This window comes from Pinus tabuliformis, chromosome 2_2, assembly GCF_031772625.1.
Source record: "Pinus tabuliformis cultivar Carrire ecotype Pingquan chromosome 2_2, CPIR1, whole genome shotgun sequence".
Classification (NCBI taxonomy): Eukaryota; Viridiplantae; Streptophyta; class Pinopsida; order Pinales; family Pinaceae; genus Pinus; species Pinus tabuliformis.
This window is the reverse complement of record NC_142300.1, coordinates 171563112-171573157: the sequence shown is the minus strand read 5'-3', so window position 1 is coordinate 171573157 and position 10046 is coordinate 171563112.

Here is a 10046-nt window from a genome sequence, read left to right as displayed (position 1 = left end):
CCGTCTACATTTATGTTACAGGATTTAACAGGAAAAAGAGATTCTTTACCTGTTAACGGTCAGATTCTCAAAAAATATTTTCCATAGGAGATCATTCTTCTATTTTGTAGAATAGTTGTTTTAGTTTCATAATAAAACTGGTTGTAAATGGTTACATTCGGGATTCATGAAAAATACATAAATTCTCTTTTATATTTTGTTTTTCACTTGTATAAATAGAATTCTTTTTAGAAAATTGATCATTATTATTGAAAGATACAGTTAAAAGTTCTAGGCCTAGAAATGATACTAGTTTCAACTGTATAAATTTTGATAAAAAACGACTTTTAGTAAAGAAATTGTTTTGCATCAGTCCAATGAAAGGTATCAATAATAAAACGAAGATTCTCTGTAGAAAATATCTTTCCAAAAAAAACTCTATTATTCTCGTCCAGAGCCATCTTAAGGAAACAATGACTTCCTCCCCACCTAGGGAGCTACAACGTTCAGGGAATGATCTAATGATACACTTTAAACTTAAAGAATAAGAGGTCTCATCACGAGCCGACTTATCATGATCATAGATATTATAGCTTGCTGACTTTGCCAATACTGCATACCACAACAGGGCAATGACTCAAGATTGTTGCAATCAAAAGACAAGGGGTCCCATCACGAGCTAGCTTGTTCAGCAAAGTTATAAATCAGTGAATGATTGTGTCATAAATTGGCTACCACACCTAGACATTGTTCTTTAAGGATAAAAAAGAAAATGAAAGTGATAAGTGTGGATATGGATTTCTCTTTGAAAATTGTAAATTTCTCTAAGTAGGATACAGGATCATTATTGGGTAACAGGTAACCCTGTCGAGGCTATAAACGCCTGCTGGCAGCAGAGGCTCTAACTACAACAAATGAGCATATTCAAAACTTATTTATAGAGAAGGCTTTGTTTTTATCTTTATAAACTAAGTAATAACTGATGTAGATACAAGGACTAGCTTGAGGGAGTAAATAATCAAAGTTGAAAATAGAAGAAACAAAATATCACAGATAGGTAAAAGCATAATGCACTTTGCCTTTCTATAGCAAAGTTTAATTTCCTGGAAAATTTTCTATTTTGGAAGTTAGAAAATTCAAAACAAAAACAGAGATAACTGGTTCTTCCAAGTGAATTGCCAATTGTTGTGGCCAGCAACAACCCCCCCTTCTTATTTGGTGTTATTACTAATACTAAATAAGTGGGGACCCTTAGTCAAAAATTTAAAAAATCAACTAGTGATTATATTTTCTTTTTCAATAAAACTTACCATCTTAAACTTAGGAGAAAACCCTTAAAAAATAAAAAAACCTAAGTTTTATGGTAAAGCGGCATTATTCCTTGGGAAATATTGCATCGCAAAAGGATCATGAATACCCCTTGCAAGCCAAATTCTAAAAATGAAAAATCGTGATATGGGACTACAGACATATATCGCATCGCATGCGTCAAACACTGTTTCCATTGAAAAACTTTAAACTGCCGATATGCGACGGCGCATATCGCAAATCACAGGAAACATATTAACGAAAATTGTCATATGCCACGCTCCCACGATATCACGATATTGCGATATTGCGATAGATCAATTCTGCGATATTGCGATAAAAGCGGCAATGCGATAGCACGATTATGCGATAATGTGATATTGTAAGTTTGCGATATAACAAGAAAGCGATGTCGTGATTCTGCGATGTTGCGATCTGCGATATTGCAAAACAAATCGCAAAATTGCTTCATCGCAGATCCTGTAAGCTCATGGTTCAAAAAAGTAGTTTCCATAAACCAAGACCTAGTTATGCGCTTTAATGCCAATTAATGAGGTAGTTGCCAGTAATTAATGGAATAGGGTTTCATGCTTATCAAAAAATCATTTCACATAAGGTGGTGTATTCTATATGTCTTCGGCATTTAAAGCTTTCCCATCACCTTTCCTTATCATTATTCTCACTTCACTTGTAAATCACAGGAACGAAGAACAAAGAACGATACAAAGCAGTACGCAGGATACTATGGGAAAGAAAGGCAAAGCCCCCCGAGCTCTGAAGAGAAGGAAATGGCGCCCTTGTATACAGACACTACCTGCAACCGAGATGCTGGCATTGCTACCTGGGAAGGCATGTACAATCTACTTGAGGAAGAGAATCCCAGAGTAATGGAGGTCGAGGCTACTGCAGGCTCACATAGTTCCTCCGAAGCATCCCTTACAGAGCTAGCTTGTTCTTTCTTACAAAGGATAGCGGCAAGGCCCAAAATTCTTCCATATATGGACATGGTTAAATGGATACTGGATAGTGTTGATATCAAAAATAGACAGTTTAAAACTCAAGGTCAGGGACTCATTGGCTCATTTGCTGCACAAGATTTAAGGCTCATGTATCATTTACCAGAGCCACAGGCCACTTATAACAAACAGTTCATGGAGAAATTTGCAAAAGAAAATCAAGACCTGGCAGAAACCACCAAAGACTGGTTGAGGAGGGACGAACCGCTAAAGAAGGATAAACATGGTATGTATAGTACTGGTTCTCTCACCTCCCCGTATTGCTTTGCCGCTGCCATGCTCTGTAGACTTTTTGGAATGCCAGACATTAACAAATTTTCATCTGAATGGCTACCATTATTGGATGCCGCCATGGATGCTACTATTGTGGATTGGGCTAAAATATTGTCTGATAACCTAGTCATGGCCATTGTAAACTACCAGTCTAAAAAAACTGTTTCTCAGAGAATTTATCCCCCCTTTTACTTATCTGCTTATGTGATGGATGCGATATTTTATGTTTCTAAGTTTCCTATGATGGGTTGGAAACGGACGACTCAGGACCCCTTACCCATTCATATATATCATAAAGAATTGTGGGACTATAAGTTCACTCTGCACTTCTACAAGATTTGTCATGGAATCATGTTTCCCCTGTACAGAATGTTGTATGATAAGAATGCTCCAAGATGTTCTCCTGAAGCAGAAGTAGAAATACTCCCTGTCGTGAGATGGTTCAGAGAAGAACTGTTTACATATATCAGGGTATTCGACAGTTCTGCTTCTCCTCACGTCTTACCTTTGTATGTCCCTGATAAACTCATGGCACGAGAAATTGCTTATCAAACCTGCGGAGAAGAAGGTTTGACTAAAGATTTGAAAGATAAAAAGAAGGCTATTTGGCCACAATTTCTTGTAGCCTGTGGGGCCTTTTCACTATTTGATGTAGGCCATGCATTCACAGAAATAAACAACATAACATGTTTACAATTATTCAAATTTTCAACAAGACCGTTCGACCCTCATGATATTGCTAATAATTTTACTACTGCACTCAAGATAAAGGTGTTTTCTGGAAAAGATGATCTTTTTGATGACATATTCCAACAGAAAAGCACACTTGAAGAAATTCTGCTTTCGGCCCAAATGAAATTTTCTCCAGCAGAATTTCAAGAGTTTAAGATATATAGGGAAAGGAGATTAGCTAGTATCCCCTTAGAAAAACTACGCTTGGAACCCGAAAGGGAACTAACTCCGAGTATCGGTCTCAGTAGAAGTTCAAGCACAGATAGTTCTAAATCTAAGTCCGGAAAAGAAACATCTGAACATTCCAAAAGATCAGAAAGTGACCGTGGTAAAAGCGAGGGGTCAATAAAGGATACCACCCAATCAAAAGAGCTCCTAGAGCAATAGGCTTTTACCTCTCCACAAACAGATCCTCCCCCTCTCATCGTTTAGCCATCAACAAATAAAACTGAACTAGAGAAAGAATGGGACACATTCAATGAATTGATCAATCTAGAGGGACCAAGTACAAAGACACCTGCAAGTGATGTACAGGTAACAGAAGATATAATCATAGGAACAATTACCAATGTACCAGAGATGGAATATATTCCCATCACCCCATCCTCTGAACTCATCCTCAATATAGAAGAAATTCCTCCTCTCGATGTATTCTATAGTCCACAACACAAGGCAGTAGTAAGGAGACAAAGGAAGAAAAGGAAATTGGAAAACGTGCTCTCTAATGAGGCAGAACAATTAGACATCCTATGGCAAGAACCTACTACCGATCCCACTGAGAACCTCACCAAATTATCACAGATCGCAGGAGAATATGCCTCTGCAACCATTGACAAAGCATCTAAGGTACAACAACTGCTAAAAGAAAGGAAAGACCAGATGCGAGTTTTGCAACAACAGTTGCAACAAGCCAATGCCAACAACGAAGCGCAGAAACAACTTGAAAAACTATAGCAGGACTTCCAACGAATGCCGATAAGCTACTAGAATAGTTTGGCAGAGAAAGAAAAATAGTTGTGGGATATGCAGGAGATACACAAGGATGACCCAAAAATTACATAATTCATTACAGAATCCATTTCCTTGAATGATCAACTACTGCAGCAACAAGAAGCATTGTGCCAAAGAATATCGCAATGGAAATCTTAGTGTGAAATAAGCAATAAAATCACTAATTAAGTTGTATATTTATGAAATGATTATGATTTAATTGATAAACAAGTTACTGAGTATTTAACTTGGAAAGAAACAGAGGAGGGAAAAGAGCAGGTGCACCAAGGATCAACGACAATCACAAAGAAATGCTCTTTAATAATTGGGATGCACAACTCAGAGAAGCAGAAAAAGTAGCAGAAGAAGCGGCCACGGCAGCAAACAACGTCATTGATTGTATAAATAAAAATTTACATAGAGAAAACCTGATCTCAGAGACCACTCCAGGGTATTTACCAAAGGCGCAGCAACTACAGGCAGACTGGAAACAAAAAGCTCAAGAAAAGTCAGAATCAATCCAAAGGTTAACCAAGTTAAATTGGGATTCTTACTGGATGTACTTGGTAAAACCACACAGCCAGTGCCTGACTCTCAAGTGTATCATCAATTTTGCTGAGAAGATGGTGCCAGCTCTTACCAATTTTGTTTTCTTAACACAGCTAAAATCGGAAGTCGGCCAGCCGACTCTGCTCAAATAGATGCTGAACGCGTGCGATTTCAAGGATCAGATACACAGTTAGTTAGTGATTTTAGTATTTTTAGTTTTAATTATTGTTCGATTTTTTCTCAAAGTAAGGATGGTCATTTAAACTGCATCCTACATTTTTGTAATAAGTTATTTTTAGGTTTAGTTAAGTAGTATTTAAACCCTTCTCATGCATTTAGAGAAGGGTCCTAAAATTTGTCAAAAACTTATCCCCAGAACATGCACTTTTGTACCCTCTGAGGAGGTTTTGATGAATGAATGGAACATGATTTATTGATATCTGCATTTAATATCTGCTACTGATTTTGCACTTCTGTACTCTTAGTGGATGTTGGATTAAGAAGAGATAAATCATTATCACTTGAAGGTCATGAGTAGGACTAGTTATAAATGGTACTTCTATCTCTTAACTATTTCTGCCTTTTGTGTTAAAAGTGATATTCAAGTTTAGTTGTTTATATATTGATGTGTGAATGTTTGAGTTATCATTTGGCACTTTTGTATGGTGATAGCTATTTATTTATGCTTAATGTATGAATAGCTTACTATGCGATATGTTTTTCGCAACTGTTTTGTTTAACTTTTTATACGAAGTGGTTCATCTTTATTGAATTCTTTTCTCATAGCAGTTGAATGATATTTATTACCAATTGTTATTTGAAATCATTTTAGATCGCATAACAGAAGGATTACACCTCGGGTTAGTGTAGAATTAGATGTTTTTGTTTATTAGAATAAAATTTGCATGTTAATAGATTAGATTAGAATTAGAGCATCTCACTTAGGAACTTTTAGAAGGGAAATATCAATTCTTCACACACACACACACATAAATTGGGAAACTGGTCCCATATCCCCAGTCGGACCCACTAAACCAAACGGAAAAGGAGCTGCTAACCAAGGTCCGGACCGGGTGGGTATCCCCCTTGTTGTAGACCCGATTTTCGGGGCTTCAACACATTCAAGGATTAATAAGCAGAATTACTATACATGCCTGCTATTAATATATTCTAAACTAGATTTCTACTAAGATTGGTCCTTGGACTAGGTAATGCAGAATAATGTAAACCCTCTACTAACAGTTACAACAAACAGATAAGAAAATTTACTCAGGAAGAGATACAGCTTCCCAACAAGTCAATGTATACAAATTCTCTTGCCCTTGAATGGAACATGTCAAAATGCAGAATATAAATCTATCTAAAGCATGCAATAAAACTAATTGGTTATATATCCCGTTTCTCAAGTAGGGTTTTCCTTTTGTTTTAATCAATGGGTAAAAAAGACTTTAAATCAATCAGTTATGTTATCATGATTTATGACCAACAAATTTGTGTCGAAGTTATTTAAACTCACCAGAGGGCTTCATCAGGGATGCTTCCTTTCTCCCTTGTTCTTGTTAGCAGCTAAAGTGTCGAGTAAATATATATAGAGAAAGAAACAGTTCATAAATTTATATGGTACAAGGGTTTCTAATGTAAATTGTAATTGATATAACCCATATTTTATTTTTCAACAACATTTGATATTTTGCAATGGATCAGTGAGAGAAGCAAAGGCGTACAATAAAATTCTCATATTTTTCCATTCTGTTACAAGCATGGACATTAATTAGGGGAAATTCAATATCTATTTCAAATTGGTTTCTTAGCAGCAGGTTCTTCCTTTTCCCACCTCCAGTTTTTATTCTATGGTGGTGTATTTAGCTTTTCACCTTAAGCCAAAAGATTGTAACATATCAAACTAGAATTGGTTATTTGACAAGCTGAACAAGATAATATCGTTCTGGTGCCATAAACAAATTTTAATTTTCAATTATAGGGTTTCTTTGTTCTAATAAAAAATGTCTTAGATACAACACTTTTCTATTGGATGTCTCTTTCTTTTATTCCCAAGAAAATTCTATTCAATATTCAAGAACATCTGGAAGAATTAAAAACATGAATTGCAACCTACTTATCACATTAGGTGAGAGTTCTCAACACATGTGATGGGGTTTATATATCGTAGACCACTTAATTATCCAATGAAGGGATGGTTGGTTGCAAACATTATCCTTGATAAACATCAATTCTAAAATATTTTGGTTACTAACTATTGTATTAAAGGTCTCCCAATAGGATTAAGGTTGTTTTTTTCATAGAGTTAGCCATGGATGACTTCAATGATAGATTGGTTATATTTTTTATTTGATTGTTTGGGGTATGATTTTGGGTTCCTTGTGGATTGTTTGTAGGTCAAGGTGAATTATCTGGGCCAACTCCACCATCCTAATCTAGTTAGGCTCATAGGATACTATGCAGAGGATGATCACTACCTATTGGTCTATGCATTTATGTAAAAAGGAAGTCTGGAGAATCATTTGTTCAGAAGTGAGTAACCTTTATACTATACATTAAATTCCTCCTTTTGGGTTTCAAGTTGAAACAATTTAATGCTTGATCAAATTGATTTCCACATGGGATTTTTATAAGGGAACTAGTTGTCAATTGAGTTTGGCTTAGCTACCCATGTGTTTATCTTCATAGAAACATGATAGCTTGTTCCTGTAAAGAATTGAGTTTACAGGGCATGGACTAGACCTCTATGAGATCATGAGTTCTTTTGTTTTGGTCCAGAGCCCCCTTTTATGATAAAGCTTATGAACATTTTATTTTTTGAAAATGCAGCATATATTCCATTAAAAATCAATAGAAATGTACATCAAGATCACCAAGATACTCTCTCAATTGGCTGGGATACTCATATTCGCACACTGACTGAGAAGAAACAGTCTCTTAACACATCATAAAGAAACCTTGAGTTATGCTCTAAATGGGAACAACAAATATTTAAACAAGGAAGGGATTACAAGTGTGGATGAGTCAATAAAGACATACTCGGGTCATAGGGACCTCCAGAATTGGTGCGACACTAACCAGTCTCGCAGGGGAGAATGAAGAAGACCAAGACGTGACGCTGCAGGGGATCACGTCGATTGGCATCAAGTCGAAGTGCAAGGGAGTAGTGCCCGTCGCAGGGGAGCAGTCCTAATTGTGAATTGGAATGTCAGAGTGAAGGAGCTTAATGCATTCGGGTCTGAGTGGGCGCGCGAAGTTTGAAAATTGGAGTTTATAAATTATGCTTCGTTTAAAAATTGAAATTTAATGCATGGTGGTGAAGGGTGTGGCAGGATGAGGGTGGCAGATGAGGAAGCGATCTAGCTGCAGAGTGTGATGGGAAGAGGAGGAGGGGGTCCGCGATCGATGGTGGGACCCCCCTAGATTTTCACTCATGATCGTTGGTAATGGATAGCCCATTCCATTGATGTTTTACCTCCTTGAAGGCTTTAACAGCCTTTGGTTTACAACCTTGATGAGTGTGAGTCTTGTCCCTTCCAACAAACCCCTATCTTTGACTGATATTAGTGCACTGAACATTCCGTGAAAGTAACCAAATTGTTTAGAAAATAGCTCACAAGCCTTACTCTGCAAACAATGGACACTTGGATTACACATGAATTGAGCTTCAGTTTCCAAAGTAACACGAATCAATTCCTACAGGCCTGGGGATTCACCCATGCAGATACATGCAACCAGTGAACATGTAAAACACCCCCTCTAAATACGAAAGGAGATTTATTAATAAACATGACATAAAAAATGGAGTCCATCGATCCTAGCTGTCATGGCCGAGGGCTCTAGAATACCAAAAAAAAAATGGTGGAAAAACAAACTTTCAGGTGATATGGAAAAACAGAGTTTCAGGTGATATGTATGTAATGTAATTGCCTCATGGACATAGAAACATATGGTAAAACATGATAAATGTACATTTTGTCCAATCAATCATCAAACTTCTGCAACCTTTCTTCTACTTACCCTTTGCTTATCCTATCATTTTTCTTCACTTAATGGGTGCATTTAAGCTAGCAAACTCTTTTCCTTTCTTTTTATTTTATAGAAGAAAACTATCTAATTCTAACCTTATAACATCCAAGGGCACAAATTAAACTGATGAGCACCTTATTATTCTCTACCTAACTACTGATCTACCAAGATTAAACAGTGTGGCTAGATCTTTATTCTCTAATTATAACATCAAATTTAAAGCTTGAAGCAGTCAAGATTAAACTATCTGACTATCATGGGTTGTGGTATTTATGACAAGATGCACACAACCATTATTTTGAAAAAACAATAGTAGTAGCATTTAGAATTTCTCAATTTCATAGTTTATTTGTTTTCTTTTCTTTCTAACTTAACATTTTCTTTTTGTCTTGAATTTTTAGGACATCTAACCTAACATTTTCTTTGATATGGACATCATCATCAAGATATTTTAACAACATTTTATTCAATATTGTTATGTCCATATCCTAAATTAACATTTTTTCAAAATATTTTTTATATATTTTTTGACTAATTTATTCTATCTTATCAAAACCAAAAAAATGTTACAACATTGGCTCCATCTGGGGATTGCTTTCTCCTGTAGAATGTAGAGAACCTACAGATCCATGTGCCTTCTCCTCGGGCTATGGAGTCCTTGATGTAAAGAAAATCACACTGACATCTTGAAAAGTAAAAGAACATCAGAGCATTTACAATGAAAACTATTTCAACTTCTTAGTACTGAATATAATGTTTGAGAAACCTTCCATTTACAGGATAAGTGGAATATAGCCCCTCAATATTCTGCAGCACAAAAGTGTTGTTACACTTCACTTCAGCAATTGTTAAAGGTCCAAACCATATATTTTCAAATTTGCCATGCTTTCCTTTCTCTTGTCTCCTGGAATCCCATCTTAGAACTAGATCACCTTCCTTAAAGTCCCTTTCCCTGGCTCTTTTGTCAAACAGGGCCTTCATCTTATTCTGATATTTCTTCAATTTGTGTTGAAATTCATCTCTATTTTCATTAAGTTCAATAATTTGATTTATTCTTCTTGAAAAATCATCAGGTTCATCTGTTGAATCTTGCAGGAATTTTAAAATAGGGAAGGCCAAATTGGTAGGGAAGATTACATCTTTCCCATAGACTAATTGAAATGGAGATTT